Consider the following 24,950-nt stretch of genomic DNA (forward strand, 5'->3'; position numbering starts at 1 on the left):
TTGAGCTGAGTAGGGCCACCTTGAAGGGTTGGGTCCCCCCTTCACAGCGAGGGCTGCAGGTGCATGTGTTACGCCCCTCATGGGATTATATTTTCAGGTGTTATAAAATGACACTCTCAGGGGCATATTTACCAAAAAATGTCGGAGCACGGCGCTGCACCAAAATCAACAGCGCCATGCTCCGACAGGGACGCACCAAATTCACAAAAATACAGTGCACCCCTGTGTTTCAACTAGCGCTGGAGCAAAAAAAGCTGCCTGGTGCCAGCGCAGACAGCCTGCCTCCATGTTGCATGGGTGACTGCGCTACAGAGGCAATTGGTTATGTGCAGGAAGGAACACTTTCCGGCACATAAACAATCATTGATAGCGATCTACTCTTTCTATGTGTGCTGCAATATGGTAATGAATGGCATTAGAATAGTGCTGTTTTGGCGCTCCCTCAGTCTTGTAGCGTCAAACAGCAATGGGGCTTGCAGTGGAACGCCCACAGCAACACCCCTTGCACGGCTTTTTGCCACAGCGGACTACGGGGAAAGGGGCATATTTACAAGGTAGCGTTAAGCCAGGTTAAGTGGCTTAGCACAACCTTGTAAATATGGGTAATGGTGCTATGCCACGGAACATCAAAAAAAGTGATGCTCCGGTGCACTGGCGTAACGAAAATTGAAGGGGCCTCCCTGCAAGGTATGTAGAGGGGCCCCCTCTGGGCTCGTTTAGGAGTTCTCTGGACAGAGTGCAGTGCCGAGGGGGCCCCATGGAGTTTCGGGCCCCCCTGCACCGCGTGGGCTGCGGGGGCCTGTGTTACGCCCCTGCTCCGGTGGCCATAGGGGCTTGTACATATGCCCCCTAGTTTGTCCTTGCTTCTCCATTGGTTACCCGGTATTTGTTGGTCAAGACTTCAGAGCTGAGTACGTGTGCACTGCTTTCAGAATAATGAGTAACAAAAGAACAGTTGTATATGAGATAACCCGAGAATAGAGCTCCAATGTGAATCAAGTGCAGCCTTGGGAAATATTTTAATACCAGCCTGAAATTGAGCCTGATATTGAATGAAGTCAGTTAGTCATGCTCTCCTCAGGAAGAGGGTTGACTTGGATGCTTGCAGTCAGCGGCGGCTGGTAGGGAATGGGGACAGAGGGAGGGTGTGTGGGAACGAAATATTTTAAAAATAAAAACATTTACCTCATCTTCCCACAGCCATCTCCGTCTCTCCTCCGTCATTGCTGAAGAGTCCGGAAGCACACAGGCTCCTTTAAGCCAATCACAACGCTGCAATGCAGCATTGTGATTGGTATGAGAGCCCTGGATCGCCGATCAGATGGGGACTGGGGGCGTGGGCATGTTCTCCACCAGACTGCATAATGCAGCCTGGTGGGGAACATGCAATGCACTCATGACGGTTTGGCCGGGCCAGGGTGCCCGGCTAAGTAGTCAGGCGCACTTAGTGTGCACAGTCCACTCCTCCCCAATAACGTTCTTATTATCATTTTATGTTTCCCTTTTCCACTGCTCAGAGAGCAGTGGGGTGACACTCCTCCGCCTTAGTGGAGGAGCCGCCCCTGCATGGAGTGGAATTATTCCATGCTCCAGAAATCTTTGAAGAGATAGTGCTAAATTAAGTATGTGAGAGTGCCCACGACCACATTTTCTGTTGTGGCAGAGTTAATGAGCACGAGACAGAGAGAGAGAGAGAGAGAGAGAGAGAAGAGAGAGAGTATGTGTGTGAGTGTGTGTGTGAGTGTGTGTGTGTGTGTGTGTGTGTGTATGTGTGTGTGTGTGTGTGTGTGTGTGTGACTGTATGTGTGTATGGATGTATGTGTAAGCATACTTGTAAGAACGTGCCAACGACATGAGAAACAGTACATTACTGACACAGTGTGTCCCACTAAAAAAATGACAAAAATCCCTTCTGGGGAAAATAAACACATTTTTATTTGTATGCCAGTAAATATGTCAGAAAAGTCTTTTAATTGAAATTGCTGCTAATATTTACCAGACTGACACCACTGTCTCTGCTCCAAGTCAGTAGGACAGCAAGTTCCCATTCCCTAGGCTTTTGATAAAATGATGCTTTCTAAGAGTTGCCATCTTGCTTTGTTTTAGTTGAATCAAGTGGACTAGCACACTAGATAACAATGATTGTAACACAGAAAATCCGAAGACCCATGCATAATGCTCAAATAACTGATGGTTGCTCACTGTTCCAGGGGAATTTTGCTGAGGGAAATGAACTTGCTATGATTACTTATTACCCGAAGCTTCTGATTTTAAAGGTTCAGGCCTCGGCCACTAGAATTATTGCTAATGCTGCAGATGTCACCATAACATTTCCCAGTCTGTAAACTACATCTTTCTATGCCAGTTTCCAAATTGTCCACCGTTCATACGGTACGTTTCCTGCAAGGAGAATGATGCATAATCAACAAATATGAGTACAGCTAGGACAAGTAGGATATGCTTTGCAGAATTTTCTGTTTTGCCTTTGGTGGAAAATGCTACACACCTTCAAAGGTAAAGTTCATTACATGGTGAATTTTATGGGAGTACCTGCAAGCCTTTGCAACTGTTGTGGGTCTACTGAGTAGGTATCCTTACACCATCCAATATATATAAACCAGGTCTTGCCAACATAGACTGATTTACTTCGAGTTCCTGAAAACATTTGAAACCTGTGGCTGAATCCACAGGGAGTAGACAGATTGGAAGCCTCCAACTAACATGCAAAAGGATTGTAGTAGAGAATAATGAATCCTAAATATCGACGGGCCAGAATATCTTTACCAAAATATCAAGATATCAAGGACCAAAATACCACAAGGTAAGTGCACTGCAGAGGGTGTGGTTATTTTCTATTCTGAACTCCACATCTACGTACATTACAGATAGCTATATCAGAAAGGTACATATATGTGGAGTTAGTTATAGAAAATGTATAGAAACTTACCTTTCATTACTTTGTCTCTCAATATTGTGGTAACGGTATTCTGCCCCATCGATAGTTGGGATTGGGTATTCCCAAACAACAACGCATGAAAGTCAAGGCCAGTAAGTACAAAGTGTGAAAAGCGCAGGTCTGCGGGCCTAGTTAAGAAGCAGTGAAAACTGAATTGATAGGAAGTTATCAATAAAGAGTACCAACTGCAGAAAAAATGCAAAAACAAATAATAATTTGAAGGACATGCATTACTCTCAGAAAGAGAAACAGAAAAGCACCGGTTGCTGCTAGGATACCATTGGCTATTCATCATATTAATGAACTGGTCTCAAACTGTTGGGATAGAACAGCGGAAAGAATCTCAGACACGCTGGTAACTGTAACGGTGCTGCCTCCTTGGTTTTCTTCTGCTCATTTGCCTAATTTGGCTCTATTTTCTGCTATTTTCCCCTTTATACGTTTTTAAAAGCCTTTTTCAATTAGCTGCTTTGAGTTTTTGCTCCCTTGGGGAGAATCCACTATACTCGCTCCTGGTTGGTTGGGGGAAAAGAATCAGACATCTAAATGCCACAAGTAGTGTGGACATGCTGGTAACTGCATTGGTGCTGCCTCCTTCATTTTCTGCTGCTCATTACCCTAGCTTGGCTCGATTTCCTGCTATTTTGCACTTTAAATGTTTTTAAATGCATTTTTTAATTCGCCACTTTGAGTTTTTGTCCCCTTGGTAGGACACACTATACTCAATCCTGGTTAGGTCTGTCAGAGCTCCTTGCAATTTTAGTAGCACAAAACAATTACCTGCACCCAACTTATTTAGTGAAATGTAATTATTCAAATAATAGATCATACCATTACTTATTCTCGGTTGATCTGGTACCTTAATTTGTACCATCCACTTTTTATTTCAAGGAATTTCATGCGTATTTTTTGAGCAGAAACCAGATACACTAACACATCTAACTTAATATATACACATACAAAAACATTACATATACAATAAAATGTTCACAATTTACATTACATAACATCCTAACACCATAATAATAAAATTACAATGCAACTGTTATTTGTTTTATCAAAATTAGTTTCATAATTCATCATCGAACCACATCAAATGCCCAGGGACGTTGGAAAGTTGTTCTCAAAGTCCTAGTGTATATTTAATATACTGTCTATTCCCATTGGTATGCCGACGCGTTTCGAGTTGGGGCCATCAAGGTTCCCAAACTCTCCTCAGGGCCTTATGATTAATCTGTGTAGGAAGTAAAAAATAAAAAAAAATGCAATTTTAGGGCTTGATTACGAGTCTGGCTGTCCACGGACCACCTGACTCACGGGGGCGCGAGGGTGGCGGTGTCCCGACCGCTCTATTATAATTAGGGCGGTCAGTCCACCATTGCCATGTGGCAGCCGCCAGAGTACCGCCATTCCCATGCAGTGGTGCGCAGTATAGAGACAGTTTTATACTTGGCAGGACCGCTGCGGTCCCGCCAAGCATATTACAAGTTTTTTCTCCACCACTGTTTTCATGGTGGTTCCTCCTCCATGAAACCTGTGGTGGAGAGGAAACAAAGAGGGCCCTACAGGGCCCCTGATGTCTCAGGCCATGTGGATTCACACAGGGGAGGAACAGCATGTGCCCCCGGTGTGCATGCATACCAGTTTCTGCACGGAAGGGACTTTGTAGTCCATGCCGTGCAGGAACTGTTTTCGGAGTTCCCATTGTGGTGGACATTTTCTGAGGCGTGCCGTGGAAATGTAAAAAAAAAAGAAGCCCGGCAGACAAGAATCGTTCATAATCTGGCAGGCGGCTTGACCACGGGTTTGGCAGGGTTGCACCACCAAACTCATAATCAAGCCCTCAATGCCATGAGTAGCATGGAGCCGCAGTGGGCATGCCACTGGCTTACCAAAGCCAAGCCCGTATGTGCCCGTCCATGTCCAGCTGGGGCTAGGGGCTTGTACAAAAGGGGGTGGTGATGGACGGGGCATCTGAACCAATCAAACACTCACACCCAGTCAAAAGATCTGGGTTTGATCCATCACCGTTATTTGGCCCACTCTGCCACCCCAGTTCAGACATGGCTATATGCAAATCAGTCTGACCCTGTGCCTCATGGGAACAGTCCAGCCCGAACTGCCAAGCCATGCCTTCCCTGGACCGGAAACAAGCTTCCAAGGACCGGTTTTTGGCATTACAGCCGTCTTCAGCCCGGCTTGCTTGAATGCAGTGGCAAAGTGAGCAAGGGACTCACGTCTGAGCATTCCCTGCCACACTTATGGCGGCCAAAGCGGTACAGCTGAGCTCGTCATGACCACACCGGTTTCCGTTGCTGTCCAGCACAGCAGGGGAAACTCTTAAGCAGCGATGTGGTTAATGATCTCAGCTGGATTTCTCCACTATGTCTCTTCTTTCCAACCTACAGCTACTAAACATACCCAGCTCTACGAGTGTACTGGCAAAACTAATCAAGCCTTTCCTTAGTAATTCCCCAAAAGAGCCTGCCTCCCTCCAATCAGCTTCTGATCTTGTACCTGAACACCAGGTCCATGGTTAAATATTAACTTGAAATCTTCCATTTATTGGAATCTAAGGACCCCGACATAGCGTTCCTACCGGAGACCTGGCTCTGCCTCCCAGTCTTCCCCTGATATTCTTGCTGCCCTCCCAGACAGCTATTTCATTCTCTCTATGCAACGACCCCCCTATTAAAATGGGGTGGGTGTAATGGTTATCATAAAGAAGAACTTAAATTTATTCAGTCTTGATCCACTGAGCATCCTGCTGACTTTATAATGAAAGTTGACTCTACAAATTCCCCCTTAATTTGCATCTTAGTATATAGGCACCCAGGTTATATGCCTCACTTCCCTCAGTCTCTAGCGGAACAGATCTACCCGCTAGTTATCTAGTTTGCAAAGATTCTAATTATAGGTGACTTCAACTATTGGGCACATGTGGACCCTGGCGGACAACAATCCTTTGATTTCACTGAACTGATTTGCATCTTAAATCTTACCCAACATATTTCCTCACTTACCCATTGTAAGGGCCACATCTTGAATCAGGTCTGGACTACTAACCTCTCCATTTCACCTATAGTTGTACTGCCATGTGCTTGGTCAGACCACTCTCTAAGCACATTTCAGCTCACTGATGTAACTGCCCAAATCTCAAACCGTTGCCGGCAGCTTTTCTAGAAATTGGATGTGTATTACCATTGATTCCTTTTGTAGCTCCCTGGCTGCCTCTATGCCTGATAACCATGGTACCTCTGACCTAATTGAGGAAGGAATTGCTAAATTACTCACAGTGACATTCATGCTCCTCTTCAGAGATCTAGATCACCTAGGTGTCATAAAGCATCAAAATGGATCTCTGATTATCTAAAGTCAGCAAAACTTGAATTGCGTCATGCAGAACACAAGTAGGGGAAGATTACTCTGACGCTAAAAAAAGCAGCTTATCTGTTACTTCTTAAACAATTCAAAAGGCTCATTATACAAATTAAGTTGGTCTTTTTCTCGGACATAATTACCAAATTGACTAATAAGTCTAAGGAAATCATTAAAATTTTGGCTCAACTGTCCAATCCTGACAGAGTGACTCCTACAATTACTCCCACTCAGAGCTTATGTGATGCTCTAAACTCATTTTTTTAATCAATAACATGTCTAATATTAATGCTAGTATCTTCCCCAGTCCTTCTAACTCAGGTACATCTATGACAGACTGCAACTCAGCCAAATGTCTGACCTGCCCGCCATCAGTAAGGTGTGTCTTATGGAATTACTGAGTAAATTAAATCGGGCTCCCCAGCTGATTCCTGCCCCCTTGAGGTCTCAAAAACTGTTTTCTCTCACTTCCCCAATCCAGCTCTATCCCTTCTTAACAAATCATTGAGGAACGGCTGGGTCCATTGTTCTTTCATGAAAGCAATTTTGACCCCGCTATTGAAGAAAGTTAGCGATAATCCATCAATTAAAAAAAACTATCTCCCGATATATTTGCTTCCCTACCTGGCAACGGTACTCGAGGTTCATGTAGCTGAATGCATCTGCTCTTTCATGGAAGATAACAATGTTTTTGATCCCCATCAAGCAGGCTTCCGACTGGCCCACTACACCTCAGTGATGTGTGGAAAAGTAAATTTTGCCATGTTATATGTGCCTACGTGTTCCCCATCTTATGTTATATGTGCATGATCGATATGCATGTATTCCCCTCTGATCGATTAAAGACGCAATTACAGTTGTGTCCATCTCTAGTATGCCAGTTTCCAGTTTTCGTGAATATAACGAATATCAGGCCTATGTAAAGCTACGTTGCCACGTTTTACAGTGTGCACGTTAATTCATTGAATTGTCCCCGTTTCTAGGCCTCAAAAGGGCCCGGACTCAGATTCAGCTCCTGTTTCCTGAACTCTCCGAGGAGCGATACAGCCCCCACCTGTATCCCTGACCCTTCACTTACTTTCATGCCTCGCAGTGCCCGGCTAGGCCTGGCTCTGCCTCCCAGTCTGCCAAGAGTATGTTATGTTTCTAGTTATCAGTCCAGCCCTCCTTCTCTGCATTCCTAAGCTACTGAATCGCATCAATAGTTTCCGTCATGGTCTAGCCTTTATGTCTCCATGTAAGAGAAATACTGTATTCATATTCATAGAATATTCCTCGCACATGCAATACATTTAGAATAATGCATGCACCAGTCTTAGTGTCTGTTAGCCTTTACCCTGATAACTTTTGGATTCTATCAACATGTACTATAAACACCAGATACTAGATATGCCTAGGTACATGTCGCTCTGACCCTCCAGACTTTCGTCTCCTCTTCTAGTGCAGAAGTCATAGCCCCCAGTTCTCCCTGGTAACACGTCATTGCCAGTTTACGCGCACCACTAGGTTAGAGGTCCCAGCTGCTCAGGTAGCCCCCTCCATGTTTCCGCCCCGTTTATGACATATTCTGTTACGTTTGCATCACATGTCTATGTATACGCCCTGTACACACCTCTTGTTACACCCACTTTATGCCTTATCTTTCGCGACTGCTACAAACTCCGCCTACTGCTACGCCTACTGTATTGAATGCAATGTAATTGTTTTTAGTATATATATTAATGCACTGTTATTAAAAGCCAGCCAATTCCCAGATCCTGCCCCCGGCAGCTGCCATCCTATTCCCATGCAGGCTGTCCTGTTCCTGTCCTTTTATGCCTGATTAAAGCCTGTATACTTCAGCTACCTCGAATCTTGACTCTTATTTATTGAGCTACTTGTTATTAGAGTATCCTGAAAAATAGAACCGGTAATTAATTATTTATTTACCACATAATGGCGCCCGAACAGGAACTTGCCCTTTCCCCACGCGCCGGAGAAGCCACGCAGGCCCCCTGATCCTCTGCAGCCGTGACGGAACCATACCGGCCACGTGCAGATATTTCTGCTTCAAGTATCCCTCAGGCCCACGGAGGAGACGGAGGTTGCGGTCCAGCGTCCAGACGAGGCGGTGGAGGAACGCGGCGAGTCCCGACCAGAGCCCAAGCCGAGAGTCCAAGGTCCGAGGTATCCGGAGGCCCACCTGTAACTGAAGTCCGAAGTTCGTCCGTCCGTCGTCGTAGCAGTCCAGTCCAGTCCGAGGCCTTCCGTTCTTGCTGCCCGGTGAGTACCATTGCTGGGGTAGTATCTAGACAGGGTCAATTAATTTGTCTCTGGTCCGTGGGTTTGGGTACACAGATCCAACACGAAGTGTCCACCTAGGTGGATGCGGGTCCTGACGTGTCTCTTTATGAGACCGGTAAGTTTCGTACTGTTTTAGCAGTGCATCTAGTCATTCCAGTAAGTTCTGTTCTGTTCTCGAGAAATTCATGTGTTTCTGTTTTCAGTATTCCAGGTAGTATTCTGTCCGAACTGTTATTTTAAATGTTATTTCATGTGTTTTCAATGTTGTGGTATGAGTGATTTGTTTTCAAGTTATTATTGTGTTTATCGTGTATTGTATTTGTGTCCAGATTCCAGTCTAAGTCATGCCTCTGTTCTCGAAGTTACGTCAGTTAAAAACCAGGAAAGGTCTGCTCGAAGAAGCAGTTCCTGTCCCGCCTAGGGACAGTCCAGGTCATTTTATGTATCATAAACATGGCATAAGTGCCATATTATATCTAGACTTATGGGTCGAGTATACTAAAGATCTAGAAGAGAAATATAGATGGCCTGTATCAGGTACATGGGATGCCGAGTGCATCAAGCGAGAAAGAAGACAACACTGATACTGAAGAGGTAGAAGACGAGAATACCGCCAGAATAGCGTATGTAGGTAAATCTAGACTTCTAGACCGACATTCACGCCTAGAACACAAGAAAGTTTTTCACCTTCCAGCACTAGAACAAGAGAATCTTGAACAAGTATTTCAAGCTACCGATCACATTCTGAAATCACGTATCGGTTATAGTGAACTTAGTACCATGCATGAACTAGAACTAGCCCGATCAGCAGTCCGATGGACTACTGATTCTACCACTTTTCCAGATGAAATAGTGGCACAAATGTTTCTGAAACTGCCCCCAGCCGAGCAGCGACTGGTGGGTATGTATATGATCCAACACCTCATTACACTGTATGAGGGACAACATTCCGATCCAGGTCCGTTACATGATGTTCTGAACGAGTTGCTCCAGTATAGATGGAGAGGTCTAGGTACCGATTTAATTAGTGTCATTCTAGAACAGCGGCACAAATATAGAACGTTTCTGAATCCGCATTTTGTTCACGTCTCACCTCCAGAAAGTAAACCATTTTACATAGATAGACAGCATCCGTTACGAGAAGTACACCCAGTTAGGACAGCGGGTGGTGAAATGCATTGAGTATTTGTTTACACCCCTATCACAAAGATGGAACTCTTAGAGATGAAGAAATTAATTCCTTGTCACGACAAAGATCCAGCAGGGTTCCATCGAGAATTAAAAGACATGCTCCGTATGGGAGAATACACATATCCTGATATCATTAAAATGCTAAAGGTCCTGTTGCCCCCAGGGGTATATGAAAAACTCAAGGAAAAAGAATGGGAGGTGGGAGAGAAAAAGATTGATTGGACAGCTCTAGAAGCTGAAGATAAAATACGAGTACCAGGTACCGGTCTTGGGGACAAATGTAAAGAATTGCCCGAGTTATTGATACAAGTTTTGCCAAGGTTATTATCCACGAAAAAGGAAGATTGGGATGCAATCTCAGCATGTAAACAGAAACAGGATGAAGACACTAGTGATTTTTATTCTAGATTTGAAAAATGTTTTATTATCAACAGTGGTTTGAAGACAAGTAGCGAGTCATACCCTCATCTTTTTGTTTCTAAACTAGTCGAGAATTCAAGTCCACAAGTTAAAAATCGAGTTTTGAAAGTCGAAAGTACTTGGCAAGCTAGTACCCCGTCACAAATGCTCCAGATGCTCCAGTATCACCAGAATAGAATCAGAGAAGAGGAAGAACACGAAAGGAGACGTATGAAAGACACGAAAATGAAAGTACTAGTTGCACAATCTGTTCCACAAGACAGTCAGAAGAGGGGTCCGAATCAAGCCAGTCATCCTGCAGCTCCCGTTAAAGGGACTTGCAATTATTGTAAACAGCCAGGTCATTTTATAAACGAGTGTGCAGTTCTGAAACACAATATAGCCACTGGTAAGACTAAAGAAAGACCACGTCCGCCTAGACCAGAACAAGTCTCACAGACTTCTCAGTCACCGCAGAATGCACCACAGACAGTTCCAGCACCGCAGCCTATCGCTGCAACACAGCATGTTACACAGCAAATGTACCAGTATGGTCAGACAGAGTATCCAGAGTATCAACATTATTCATGAAACAGCCTAGAGAGGGAGGTAGGCTTGCCTCTCATCGAGATACCTGTAGATCAAGAGGGTCCCTATGTGCACAGTCAAGTATTAGGGAAAGACAGAAAGTTTTTGATTGATACAGGGGCAAGTAGGACTACTATCAGTCATGACGAGGTTCCAGGGGCTCCGCTCTCAGGCTCTAGAAATGTTTCCCTTGGATTTTCAGGAAAGCCTATTGTTAACGAGATTTCAAAGCCAGTTACTCTAGAAGTTGGTCCATTGTCCCGAACTACTGATTTGTTACTTACGAAGACATGTCCAGAAAATTTGTTAGGCATTAAAACATTGAAAGAATTAGGTGCAGTAATTTGCTGCTCTCCAGAAGGAATACGATTGTTTTTACGTGACTTTAAAGGTCACTATGTATTACGCGATTTTGATCCAAGATTATCCAATGTACCGCAGCATTTATGGGCGCAAGGTCCAACTGATGTAGGTTTTATGCAAATCACACCCCATCGTGTGACTCTCAAGCAAGGTATAGTCTTGCCACGAATCAGACAATATAGATTGCCACCTGAGGCTGTAGCAGCCTTATCCAAAATTATTGATGAGCTCATTGCTCAAGGAGTGGTTGTAGAAACTGACTCCAATGTATGTAATTCTCCTATCATTCCAGTCATGAAACGTACTGATCCAAATGCACCTCCAGTATATCGATTAGTGATTGACCTTCGAGAACTTAATAAATGTATCATACCCCAGTATCCAGTAGTCCCAGATATTTCATCCCTGTTGACAGCCATTGATTCTGAAGCTACATTTTTCACTGTCATCGACCTCAAGAATGCATTTTTCAGTGTCCCCATTCATCCAGACAGCCAGTACCTTTTCGGTTTTTGTTTAAATGGAAGGAGCTATAAATTCACACGAGCTCCTCAAGGTTTCACAGAAAGTCCTAGTATTTACAGTCAAGCACTTAAAAGACAACTAGACAATATCCACATGCCAACTGACACTGCCCTGCTCCAGTATGTCGATGATCTACTGATCACAGCCCGTTCTGAATGTGACTGCGAACGAGCGTCACTTACAGTTCTGTATTTTCTGGCCGAGATGGGGCACAAGGTGTCCCCTTCAAAGCTCCAGTTCTGTGTCCAGCAAGTGATCTACTTAGGCCACTTACTGTCCAAGTGGGGTAGGCAGTTGACACCAGACCGTATCCAGTTGATAGCGAGTCTTCCACAGCCCAAGACACAGAAGGAGGTACGAGCTTTTATTGGCCTCACTTCTTATTGCAGACAATGGATTCCTCAGTATGCATTTCTAGCCAAGCCACTGATACAGTTAACGACACAGGAGGCAGCCGTATCGACTGTCCTCCCTTGGACATCTGAACATACACTTAGTTTTAATGAATTAAAGAAAGCCTTATGCCAAGCACCTGTTCTAGCTACACCGAACTACAGTAAGCCTTTTACACTTTTCGTCACAGAACGTGATGGTACTGCATTATCTGTTCACACACAAGATCAAGCAGGACAGTACAAGCCTTGTGCTTATTTTTCGAGCACATTAGATCCAGTAGCCCAGGCTTTGCCTGCGTGCCTCAAGTCAGTTGCAGCCACAGCTCTAGCTATCAGACAAAGTAATTCCATAGTATTAGGACACTCCTTGACGGTACAAGTTCCACACTCCGTGGAAGTTCTTTTAAACCGAACACAGACACAGCACTTGACCATTGCACGTTTAACAGGTTATGAACTGACACTGTTCCAGCCACACATAGAAATCAGACGCTGCAACGTTCTAAATCCTGCTACCCTGTTACCATCAGTTACTTCAAATCCTGCCACACATGACTGTGTGGAAGTCATTAATACTATGACTAAGCCAAGACAAGATCTGACAGACATTGCATTACCTAACCCCGACCTGACACTTTATGTGGACGGTTCATGTATGAGAACTAGTACAGGAGAACTAGCAGCCGCGTACGCAGTGACTACTGACACTGAAGTTATAGAAACACACCGTATTGACATCCTGTCTGCTCAAGCAGCAGAGCTAGTTGCTCTGACCCAAGCCTGCATACGTGCCAAGAACCTGAAAGTAAACATATATACAGATTCACGTTACGCATTCGGAGTTGTACACGACTTCGGAGTACTCTGGCAGGAGAGAGGTTTCATGACTTCTCATGGAACCAAGATTCAGCATGGTCTCCTCATTCAAGCTCTGTTAGATGCAATACATTTACCGACAGCTATCGCTATCATGAAGTGCAAGGCACATACGAAAGTTACTGACATCATTTCCCAAGGTAACGATCTAGCAGATCGAACAGCCAAGCTTACAGCTCAGACACCAGACATTCCAGTTAACAAGACACAGACATCCACTCCAGAACAGACTACCTGTATGACAGTTAAGGACCCTACACAAGATGTCATAGACATACAGTTACATGCTACTCCTGAAGAAATCAAGAAATGGTCCGAACAAGGAGGGGTCCAGACAGATCAGGGATGGGTGACGAAGGGAAAAGCCACATGGTTTCTCCCCGACTCCATGGTTCAAGTCATTATCAATACCGCACATAGTCCAGCACACCTAGGAGAAAAAGCCATGTTAGACAGTATACAGAACGTTTGGTTCAACAAGCATTTACGAGCTGCAGCCAAACAGAAAGTCCGTACCTGTATGATATGTTGCCAGTTCAATCCAGGTAAAAGTGTCCCGGTGGAACAAGGTGGATTCCAACCTCCTGACCACCCTTTTGAAGTCCTCCAGATGGATTATATTCAGATGGAGCGATGTCGAGGTTTCAAGTATGTCCTTGTAGTTGTATGCGCTTTGTCCAGGTGGACAGAAGCATATCCAGTTCCAGATTACACAGCAGCGACCACTGCCAAGCAGTTGGTTCGTGAATTTTTTCCCCGTTATGGACTCCCTAGGGTCGTGTATTCTGATAACGGCCAGCCATTCTCATCCGAGTTAATGAAACATGTTTCCCTTCTGTTAGGGTACCAGTGGAAGTTCCATTGTGTGCGCCATCCTGAAGCAGCCGGTCTCGTAGAGAGACATAATCAAACCCTGAAAATCCGTATTGCTAAGACATGTAAAGAGAAAGGTGTAGACTGGCTAGTTGCCCTGCCAGTTGCTTTATTCTACATGAGAATGGTCGCACATTCCAGATCAGGTCTGTCCCCTTATGAGGTCGTATTCGGCCGCCCCCCAAACATGTGGGGTACACCTAGACCCCGCAGTATTACAGATGTTTCCAGTAATATGTTGACAGATTACCTAGCTTCCTTGATGTCTGCCCTACACTCTTGTCGTTCACAGGTTGCCGCTGCATTTCCAGACAACACCGAGGTGAAACCGCATGAGGTCATTCCAGGCGACCTCGTATTGGTCAGGAACTTTGATCGTTCAAGTCCGCTGGAGCCCCGTTGGAAGGAGCCACGTCTAGTCTTGTTAACCACGAGGACGGCGGCCAAGCTAGAAGGAAGAAAAGGATGGGTCCATCTGTCCCATATCAAGAAATTCCATGGACTTTGTGAAAAATCTTTTGCAAAGGACTGTTCCATTTCTAAGGACTGCCTAAAAACAGACTCTGAACTCAAGCCTTCCCTGTTAGAGGAAACTCCGCAACAGGAGTATAAAAAGAAACTCCGGTCTAGTAAAATAAGTCAGCCAGTTTAATTGTCTAAGTCCCTCTCGGGTGAAACGGTTAGACAGGTCCCTGACATGTATGAGATAGACCCCCATAGTGAGAGAGTTAGTCAAAACTCTATACGATGTATCGTCATTCTAAGTTTCCTATTGTTTCTAAGTTTGATGGTTACCTGCACAAGTTATGCATTACATTTATGTCTTCCAATTTCGCATATAAATAAGTTTGCTAATGCTACAGTAGAGCACACATTTAGTGATCTGCCTCCTCACGAGCTATCCTATCGTCTTGCTATGCGCAACAATACATTCATCAGAATGTTACACTATTCACACCAGACCAGCAATGCCACTAATTGTTGGGTGTGTGGTCGACTCCCCCCTTTCCAGACACCGAAGGGAGTTCTGCCACTCTTTCCTTATCCGTTTTCACATAATGGTTCGTGTGGAGCATGGTCCATGTTAACGTCATCTTCAAATGATATGTCCCTTCTGAATAGAACATGTTTTCCAGACAAGCAAGGTCTCCCCCATAGAACAGGGTTAGATCTAGAAAATGAAGTATATAATTTAGGTAATTATTCTTCGAATTTTATGGTATTGAATGTTCAGTCTGATACTACTCCAGACTTACCTGCTATTTCAGTACTACCAGTCAAAGGCGAATTATGTGTCAGAAAGAATGGTTCCGCACATGTAGGACATAGTGATTGTACTACTACTGTCAAGTATAGTGACAGTGGGAAATCTATTTTCAAAGCATCACGTCATTCTTATTTTGTTTGTGGTCAGACCGCATATGTTCGTCTGCCCCTCGATTGGGATGGAACATGTTACATTGCCTTCCTACTGCCACCAGTTTTTCTAGCCCCATCTGATTATCATAGAAACACACATCTAGTACAGGTCAGACATAGAAGGGAGATTGAGTCCCCGATTGTCGATCAAACTGAAACTACTCTAGAACAATATCAAGATTTCAATAAAGGTTTCTTCTTCTTTATAGGACCTATCCAGAATAGTAAGTTAATACGTAGACTAACCAGAACCCTTGAAGCAGTAGTGAATGAGACTACTTCTGCTCTAGGTAACTTAACCGAAGAGCAATCTGCTATGAGATTTGTCGTGCTCCAAAATCGTCTCGTTCTTGACGTCATACTGGCCGATAGAGGAGGAGCATGTAGAGTCATCGGATCTAGTTGCTGCATTTTCATTCCTAATAACGCGCCGTCTGTTTATTCAGCTATAACCAGACTTCATAAAATTGCCCATCAGTTACACCAGAATCCAGGCACCTGGACATGGTCCAGTTGGCTCTGGAGTATTATATCTGCCTGGGGATGGAAAGTATTGTCATTCCTAGGTATTGCAGTAATGATCATATTCAGTTGCTGCCTCTGTATACAATGTGGCCCTGCGATTTGCGGCATGTGTGCTACCTCTTGTATTCCTAGTCCTAAGTCCCGTTCCAAGACAATTCGAGACGAGCAAATGATGCTATATGAAATGATAGATGGTATCATGAATATTGATGTTTCCTGATGGAAACGTAGGGCACAAGGAGGGAATGTGGAAAAGTAAATTTTGCCATGTTATATGTGCCTACGTGTTCCCCATCTTATGTTATATGTGCATGATCGATATGCATGTATTCCCCTCTGATCGATTAAAGACGCAATTACAGTTGTGTCCATCTCTAGTATGCCAGTTTCCAGTTTTCGTGAATATAACGAATATCAGGCCTATGTAAAGCTACGTTGCCACGTTTTACAGTGTGCACGTTAATTCATTGAATTGTCCCCGTTTCTAGGCCTCAAAAGGGCCCGGACTCAGATTCAGCTCCTGTTTCCTGAACTCTCCGAGGAGCGATACAGCCCCCACCTGTATCCCTGACCCTTCACTTACTTTCATGCCTCGCAGTGCCCGGCTAGGCCTGGCTCTGCCTCCCAGTCTGCCAAGAGTATGTTATGTTTCTAGTTATCAGTCCAGCCCTCCTTCTCTGCATTCCTAAGCTACTGAATCGCATCAATAGTTTCCGTCATGGTCTAGCCTTTATGTCTCCATGTAAGAGAAATACTGTATTCATATTCATAGAATATTCCTCGCACATGCAATACATTTAGAATAATGCATGCACCAGTCTTAGTGTCTGTTAGCCTTTACCCTGATAACTTTTGGATTCTATCAACATGTACTATAAACACCAGATACTAGATATGCCTAGGTACATGTCGCTCTGACCCTCCAGACTTTCGTCTCCTCTTCTAGTGCAGAAGTCATAGCCCCCAGTTCTCCCTGGTAACACGTCATTGCCAGTTTACGCGCACCACTAGGTTAGAGGTCCCAGCTGCTCAGGTAGCCCCCTCCATGTTTCCGCCCCGTTTATGACATATTCTGTTACGTTTGCATCACATGTCTATGTATACGCCCTGTACACACCTCTTGTTACACCCACTTTATGCCTTATCTTTCGCGACTGCTACAAACTCCGCCTACTGCTACGCCTACTGTATTGAATGCAATGTAATTGTTTTTAGTATATATATTAATGCACTGTTATTAAAAGCCAGCCAATTCCCAGATCCTGCCCCCGGCAGCTGCCATCCTATTCCCATGCAGGCTGTCCTGTTCCTGTCCTTTTATGCCTGATTAAAGCCTGTATACTTCAGCTACCTCGAATCTTGACTCTTATTTATTGAGCTATCTGTTATTAGAGTATCCTGAAAAATAGAACCGGTAATTAATTATTTATTTACCACAGATGAATGACCTTCTCAAGGCAGTTGACAGGGATACCACCCAGGTGCTGTTGCTTCTCTAACTCTCAGTGGCTTTTGACAAGGTCAACCATGATATGTTAGTTGACTGTGTTGAGGTCGCAGGTTTGCAGGGCACTGCGCCAGACTGGATTACTTGGTTTTTGAAGGACCGGTCCAAGGTGGTCAACCTCTCCACCTTCCGCTCCCCTAATGTCAACCAGGGGCTGTAATTTCTTCATGTTTTCTACAACTCCTTAAATTAGAAAGATCAGTAAACTCCTTTCTTTCGAGGCTCTCACTCAAAATATCATTGAATTATTCATTTCAAGGTTAGATTATGCTAACTCTCTACTTGAGCCTTCTCAAATGCCTGAACCGTAGACTCCAACTGGTCCAAAATCTGGCAGCCAGGCTATTGTACCAAGAACCTCTGGACTGTCACATCGCCCCCCCCCCCCCTACTGAGGAAACTGCACTGGCTGCTTGTGGAAATGCACTCCATCTTTAAGGCTGGTTGCCTTATTTTTAAATCACTACAAACTAGCAGTTCATTCTTCATCTCTACTCATATACATAAATACACCCTGCTAGACCTGGCATCATTGGCGTGGGTTTCCCCTGTATTTATTGCCTTTGCCTCCGGTGTTTTTACTGTGTGTTAAACTCCTTTTTGCTGGTCTAGGTGCTTTGGGCACTTTGCCACTGCTGTTCAGTGCTAAAGTGCAAGTGCTCCCTTTGTAAATTATTGTTATGGATTGGTATTTCCATGATTGCCATATTTGATTCACTAGTCAGTCCCTAGTACAGTGCACAGTGTGTGCTCAGGGCCTGTAAATCAAATGCTGCTAGTGGGCCTGCAGCACTGATTGTGCCACCCACATAAACAGCCTGTAAATGTGACTTAGATCTGCCACTGCAGTATCTGTGGGCAGTCTAGTACTGCCATGTCGACTTGGCAAGTGCACCCACTTGCCAGGGTCTAACTTTCCCTTTTCTTACATGTTAGTCACCCCTAAGGTAGGCCCAAGGTACACCTGTGAACAGGGTGCAGTGTATGTGAAAGGTAGGACATGCCCTGGTGTGTATGGCATGTCCTGATAGTGAAATACTGCCAATTTTGTTGTTCACTATTGCAAGGCTACCTGTTCCCATAGGATAGAATGGGGAGTTTGCTTGTGACATTTTATAAGCCTAGCTACCCCTGGGAACAAGGTAGGAAATAAAGTTTAGTATGCCTGAAATCAGAATGTTAAAATGCATCTTTTAGTGAGGATTTACATTCTGTGTTTGAGAATACCACTTTTAGAAAGTAGGTATTTTCTTGCTTAGCCATCTAGTGTGCCTCTGTTGGGATGTGGATTGACTGTCTGGGATTGGAGTGTCAGGGGCTGGGGAGGTGCAGTGGCTCCAGAGAGTCTGATGAGTCAGGGCTGGGCTAAATTAAACTGGGCTGAATTTAGAGTAGGGGGAGGAGATTTCCTTATCAACTGAATGGGCCTGGTCTACCTTCCACAATGCTGTCTCCACCTCCTGCCAGAAAGCTTCACCAGATAGGACAGAACTGAGCACAGGGCTTCTCTGCCACCAGAGAACAAAGGATTTAGTAGTATAAATGTTGGGGTCCAGACCCCAGAACTTTAGATCACTTCTGGGAATCAAGAGGAACCTTTGCCACGGAGTAGAGCCAGAGAAGCTGAGGAGGAATACTGTCCTTGTGCTGTTTTGCTGTCTGGGGTTGGCCTGCAGTGGCTACTTGCTGCCAAGGAAATGAGAAGGACTTTGCTGTTTGCTCTGTCCCCTGCTTGAGAAAGATCTCCAAGGCCTTGAAATAGAGCTTGCCTCCTGTTCTGAAGTCTCATTTCTTCTGTCTTTCTGCATCTGGAATTGCTGTTTCAGCTGCCACAGAAGGAAACTGCAACACCAAACGAGCGACGCCGTAACCTGCACCGAAGCTGTGGACACTGCTCGTGAAGAGCACGACGCACCGCCCCGACTTGCACTATAGTCCCGATACCTGCTGATGCTGTGCCACATCGACTCCGAAACCGTCACAGAGGCTGCTGCCTGCACCGGAGCCGAGGAGACCGCTCGTGACGTCTACAATGCCCCGTCCCGACTATCACCGCAGCACCGCCTTCACCAACACAGTTGCTTCATCAACGCGGAGCCGATACTCGACATGGGTGACTCGCGAATTCACCAACAACGCTCCTTCGCAAGGAACCGCCGCCTCATCGCCACCGTGATGTCACCTCCCTGACACAGTAAGGAACCAAAGTCTCACCTTCCCTGCATCACATTATGGAGCCAAGGCTTCACCTCTCCTGGGGTCGTAAGGAACCAATGCCTCAATGAAGCATTACCTCCCAGACGCCGTGCATAGTCTTTGCTTTCATCGTTTCCAAGGTACTGTTCCTTGGGGTCAGCTTGACTCCGCACTTGACGCTTCGCACTTTGCTGTCGGTGCTGTGCTTTGGATTTTCATCTGTCACTACGTCGTAATAACTCCAGGTGAAGTTATTTGTTGCTACACATTTATTTTAGGGAATAACCTATTTTGAAGGATATCTTGATAACTGTATTGTGGCTTTTTGTCATTTTGGTCCTGTTTGGTTTAGATAAAGATTACTTCTTTTTCTAAACTGGTGTGGTGTCCATTTGTGGTGTTTTCACTGTATTACCGTATGTGTTCAACAAATGCTTTACACACTGCCTCTGAGATAAGCCTGTCTGCTCGTGCCAAGTTACCAATGAGATTAGGAGGGGTTATTTTACAAGTGTATCCCCCTTACCCTTACTAGGAAGAAGGTCCCCTACTTGGACAAAGGCAACTACCTCTGCCAACTAAAGACCCCCACTTCTAACACATCCCTACCCGCAACCTGAGGTCTATGCACTTGAATCTCCTTAGCACTCCTGTCTTTAAGAAAAAGATGCTCTGCAATTAAAGATTTTCAGTACTTGCCCCCTGCATCTGGAATGCTGTCTCGTCTAAAATCAAGTCACAATGTGTTCAGGAAACTCTTGAAGACCTGGCTTTTCAGGTTCACTTAAGAGTAGCATCAGTTGTGTGCTATGTTCCAGTTACCTCAGCGGCATGAAACCGCTCAATGAACGGGCGCTTTAGGCTTTAGAAATGTATGTAACTTAACATATCATCTCAGGACAGTGAAGGTTCATGGTCCAAAATATGATCAAGAGTATGAAAAGAGTTTGTAATACTTTTCTTATAATACCACTCTTATGCGGACAAGGATCCTGAACTACTAGACAAAGAACTATAATCTGTAGTGCCAGCTCACATTCCCACATAAAAGAAATTCACATAAAAATGACCCAGGATGTAAAGCAGCATTGCCTCATGCCAGGAAACCGCATTATTGTACCACTGTGTAAAGCACTATTGTCAGAGCTAAAGCAAAATATTTGGTACAATATATACTACAAAAATCGCACATTTCATTACAGACACAGATGAGAATAATGTCTGCATTTATATTTTTTTACTTATCCAGCAGTCTCTTCCTCAAGCTGACCCAAAAGGTGGCAAAACAGAATCTTATGTGACATTGATGGGGTTATTTTAGATTACTTATCCTCTGATACCATTTTATATATTTTCATAGGATCACCATTATTGCTGACCTTAGGATTCAATGTCCCTTAACGTCTCCTGCACATGATGAGTTTATCTTTTTATTTGGTAATCACTAAATGCCACTTTGTATTCATTCAAGAGCTCTGAGGGGGTGACATGGCAATGGAAGATGGATGGAGGCAGTGCTTCATAAACCAAGCGTAACTAGATATTGAAGCCTGGCTTGTCATTGTGTGCTTGCCCTGAAAGCCTTTAAGAATAAGATTTCAAGAAGACATCTTCATCTTCAAGGTGGAGGGATGAGCTTTCCACAGGATGGAGCGTTGAATGTGGAGGACTGTCACACTATGTTATTTGTATTTTATAGGGTTTTCAGACACAGGCATCTGCTTGGATTGTAGTTTTGGAAGAGTTTGGTTACATGAATTAGGTCGATTGCATGAACTCTGTGTTCACTGACTCATGCTCCTTTGGGCGCTTTATTAAACACTGTAATATAGGATTAGAATATCATCTTGGTTTTTATGTGGGCACTTCAGATATATTCAAATAATATTCTAGAGCAGGGGTCTTCAAACTGTGGGGCGCGACCCCCAGGGGGGCCGTGGAGTAAAGTGAAGGGGGTCGCGTGGTGTGAAGGGGGTTGCGCATTCACATTCACACTTACACTTCTCCCCTGGACTCCAGGGCTTCAGCCCCCCTCTTCCCCGTCCTGTGTCTCAGCCGGGGCTGCTGCAGTGAAACTCGAGCTGCTGGGGGCTCGGCTGGGCAGCACGCTGGAGTTTTTCACAGGTCTTTAAAGACCATTAGCATATTTACATGCCTTTGTAAACTGGTTACAGAGGCTTAATGTTTTTTATGGTTCCAGTACCCCCTGGGCCCCCACTCTGCCTATTCCTTACAATTGCATTTTTACACTTACTGCTGTAGTGTGAGTATGCATTTAATGAAAAGGAATATAAAGTTGGGTTGCCAAAAGAAAAATGCCTGCTCTTGACACTAAATAGAGTTATAAATAAAAAAGTATGTATTAATTAGTTATGTGACTTTTCTGTCTTTGTTCTCTTTAATTTTCAGTCATGGATCATTGAGGCAGCCCTAGAACACAAATAAAAGTGACACAATTAAAATTGCTTTCTATTTATATTTGCTGTTCTAAGTATTCACAGATAAGTGCTAAAAATACAACTTTGGGTGACTGCTTATTTCTGGGCCATCAAAATAATGATCTGGTAACCCTAATCATAAGACTAGAAGTTTGTTGCAGGATCAGCACATTATTTATTTCCTCCACCCTCAATCCCTGATTAATGCCGTTATAGCAATAGTTTAACTTCTATCTAAAACCCTACACTTCAAGTTTCTGGGAATGCACCCTGCTTTCAGACAACTCGCTTCTCATTCTCGCCTTCACTTTCACCCTGCACTCGCAGCGATCACCATGCACTCACACTGATCACCATGAACTAATAGCGATCACAATGCACTCACACTGATCGCCATGCACTCACAGCGATCGCCATGCACTCACCGCGATCACAATGCACTCACACTGATCACCATGCACTCACACTATTCACCCGCTCACCCTGCACTCACACTGATCACCATGCACTCACACTGATCACCATGCACTCACACTGATCACCATGCACTCACACTGATCACCATGCACTCATAACATTCATCCGCTCACCCTGCTCTCACAGTGATCACTCTGCACTAAAAATGTGCTTGCATTGTTCACTCTGTACCTCACCCTGCAGTCACATGAGCACACTTCTCATCCTACACTCATGTGACACTTCACTCACCTGTCCCCCCCTCCTCACTGCTCAGTCTGTAGCTCACTCAAACAAGGCCATCACTAACCATGCACTAATTCGTCCCACTCTGCACTTACAGCTGAACCCAAATTCATATAGTCACCTCACTCAGCCTCTAGTCACTCCTTATCACCCACACAGTGCAGAAGGTTAAAGTACCCGGTACACAGAAGATGTACCATTCACATCACAGAACTGAGTGTGAGTAAACTGAGTATTTTGTCAGACAGGTACTATAGAGAGATGAGGTGTATTGTTGGTGAGTGGTAGTGAGGGAACTCATGGAGCAGGTGGAAAGACTGTTGCACCATGTGCGACCAGTACTAGGGCCAGCCCTGGATGGGAGTGTTAACCCACCCCCCCGCCCGAAGTTCGGGTCTAGTGGATCCCCTGCTTCTGCCTATTATTTACATTTGTAGTGCACTACTGTTACCAAAAGGTGTCCTGGGGCTAATAACCATCTGCCTGCGATGTGAGAGAGGGATCTGGGGTGGGGAGAGGAGAGAAGAGAAGAGGGGGATGGAAGGAAGGGGTGAGAGGAAAGGGGCTTGGGTAAACTGCTTAACTCTGCACAAGACCGCCAGGGTTTGAAGGGACCCTTGTTGCTCCCGGCCATGGCCAGGTGAGCTTCTAATGTGGCAGCGCGTATTCCTGTGGAGTGGGAGGCCCTTCACAAAGGTTGACTAGAAATCTTTCTGATGTTAATTGCTGTATTTTGGTTATAAACTGGTACTGACGGGGTGAAATCTTTCCTCAGTGTTACTGTGTTTAAAAAATTTCAAAATAATAAAGCATTGCTATCCCAAAATACGCAGCATCACAGAACATTATTTACATTTTCTACTCACACAATTTAGTCAAGCCTGTCGCATAATTTGGTCCTCACCTGCCTCATAATTCCAGTAGCCGTGCCTAGAGGTTTAGAAATTTTTGTCAGGAGGGGGTCCTTACGCCTGTAAATGTTGACAGTGGGGTCTCGGCATCCAAAAGTTTGAAGACCTCTGGTCTAGAGGGTAAAGGCTCTCGGGAGGCAAAGAGTTTCCCTTTCCGTTGGCAAAGTTGGATGAAGCGTCCCAACTTTCTCTGACTATGCAGAGGCAAAATGTAATCCACCTGGTCCTGTAAACCAGGTCGATTTTCAGTTGTAGGATGTGCTGACCATGAAGCGCTAGACATCCTGAGGCAGGTTGTGGCACTGTGATCTATGGAAGATGGTGAGGACATTGAAAGAGATGGGGGCTTTTGTGAGGGGTCTTTAGGTCTGGTAGATATTAATAGGCTGAAAGGAAAATACTTTCCCATGCCAGGTAAAAATGGGAGGGGGCTCACAGAGCATGGAATGGTGTAGGGATGTGGCAAGTTACGGGATCAGATTGAAGACAGCTGTCAAGCTGCAGCAGTCCACCCACTGTCATTCTTAGTCCTTTCCAGCAAAGGAATGGTTTCCAACTTCTACCAAGAGCTACTAAAGCTGTTTCTTTGATTCATACGCTTGCCACAGGGAATCCAAGGTAAGAGTAATCCAAGCTTGTATTGACCCTAATGGCGAGATCAGTATCAAAGACAACCCTTCGTCAGAAGAAATCACGATTGGGTGAAATGCATAAACCACTCCCAGTTTTGGTTGGCACAGGACATCCAGATCCCCAGGAGGAGCATAAAACTCTGATTTTTACTTTCCCGGTAAACCCCAAGTTCCAGTCGGCAACCACTTTCACTAGGCCTTAAATGTACTTCTTTTTAATGGAAACCTTATTTTCTAGAATGTAGTGCCAGTAGGACTTGACGAGATCTGTCTTTTACCATATCTGCCTTGCACCGAGTTGAATTATGTACCTCAGTGATGATGTACTGTCCCTTCATAGAAGCACACAACACCAGTCCCTGTCCTCGATGAGGAACTTGAACTTGACTGTGAACAAAATAGTGAGAGACAGCAGTTATATGTATCTAATATGTATTCATTAATAGTTTTATAGAGAGCTGCATGTTATCTATACATAATTTAAGATGGCTAAATGTAAGCCCACCTCCTCTTATGACCACTTACTCCCAGTAAGGTCTTTCCCAATTTCAGAATTGAAGTGCCTGAAATTCTTAATGCTATTGCATGTTCATCACACATGTTTGCCTCCTTCTTTTTTTCTGATAACTACCTCCCTTAGAAAGGTGAAACATTAACATAAGAAAACAAAGTTCACTCATCCTATACATATACTTCTGAATGAGGTGAATTGATATGATTCTTCTTGGACAATAAATGCTACATAATATTTGTTTTTCTTTAGACTGTCAATTGCTTTATGTTTTCATACCAC

This window comes from Lissotriton helveticus, chromosome 1_1 (assembly GCF_964261635.1).
Source record: "Lissotriton helveticus chromosome 1_1, aLisHel1.1, whole genome shotgun sequence".
NCBI classification, from domain to species: Eukaryota; Metazoa; Chordata; class Amphibia; order Caudata; family Salamandridae; genus Lissotriton; species Lissotriton helveticus.